This window comes from Chrysochloris asiatica, unplaced genomic scaffold (genome assembly GCF_000296735.1).
Source record: "Chrysochloris asiatica unplaced genomic scaffold, ChrAsi1.0 scaffold00017, whole genome shotgun sequence".
Taxonomy (NCBI): Eukaryota; Metazoa; Chordata; class Mammalia; order Afrosoricida; family Chrysochloridae; genus Chrysochloris; species Chrysochloris asiatica.
In genome coordinates this window covers 8,734,509-8,735,741 of record NW_006408535.1, presented here as the reverse complement: position 1 = coordinate 8,735,741, position 1,233 = coordinate 8,734,509, and the positions used below count along the sequence as shown (strand labels likewise).

The 1,233-nt window shown below is 42.3% G+C and overlaps 1 protein-coding gene across 1 annotated transcript in view; it reads left to right on the top strand.

The window, feature by feature from the left end:
- LOC102821351 (putative uncharacterized protein C14orf25-like) overlaps positions 1-1,233 on the top strand; it is a 98,429-nt gene that overhangs the window by 44,585 nt on the left and 52,611 nt on the right. The gene's annotated exons all lie outside the window — the stretch shown is intronic.

Sequence of the window (1,233 nt, the reverse complement as noted above, 5' to 3'; positions counted from 1 at the left end):
CGGCACTTAACAACAACAACAACAACAATTGTTCTCTGGGCCTGCTACTGAGCTGTGACCCTTGCATTTACTTTCATCATAGGTCCTATAACTTCTGCTTTCTTGATTTACAATCCTTCTAGTAGCTTCTCAGGAGTTGTTAAGTGGTACAAATAGTTAATGAGCTCAACTGATATGAAAGAGGTTGCAGGCGGCCCAGAGGTGCCTTGGAAGAAAGACCTGGAGATCTAGAGCTAGTCCTCGACTTATGAGTTATCAGAGTTATGATAAACTACACTTAAGACTGCAGTCTGGCAGCAACAGTGGGCTCAAGTGTAGCAATGCTGGGCAGTGTTCCGTTCTGTTGTGCATAGGGTCACTATGAGTAGGTACTGACTTGATGGAACCTAATAACAACATAAGTATGTGAAAGCTGGTCAAAGAATTAAGAATACTGGCAAAGAATTGATGTAACTTAATTATGGTGTTGTAGAAGAATATCAAAAGTTTACTATAGATTGCTAGAAGAACAAAGAAATCTGCATTGGAAGAAGTACAACCAGAACGCTCCTTAGAAGCCATGAAGGCCAGACTTTGTCTCTTATACTTTGACCATGTTATCAGGAGGGACCAGTCCTTTGAGAAGGACATCATGCTTGATGTAGTGGAGGGTCAGTGATAAAGAGGAGATGCTCAAGCAGATGGATTGACACAGTGGCAATAGCAATGGGCTCAAATGCAGTAATTGTGAGCATGGCGCAGGACCAGCCAGTGTTACATTTTTTGTGTGCAAAGGGTTACTGTGAGTCAGAATTGGCTCAAGGAAACCTAACTACATCAACAAAGTCAGTGGCTTCAGTTGTTTAGAAAACATGGAACCAAACACTGATCACTTTGCTTAAAGTTGATAGACATTGTTCCTCATCTAATATGTGGCTGTGAGAATTCCAAGGATGTTCTCATTTCTTCTTGTTGTTGTTAGGTGCCATCGAGTCAGCACCAACTTATAGTGACCCTATTGCACAACAGAACGAAACACTGTCCGGTCCCATGCCAACCTTTCAATTATTGCTAAATATGAGCCCACTGTTTGCTGCCACTGTGCTAATCCATCTCTTTGGGGGTCTTCCTCTTTTTCTCCAACACTGCAATTCACCAAACATGATATCCTTTTCCAGGGACTGGCCCCTTTTGATAATATGTCTGAAGTATGAGAAATGAAGTCTGGCCATCCTGGCTTCTGTGGAGCATTCT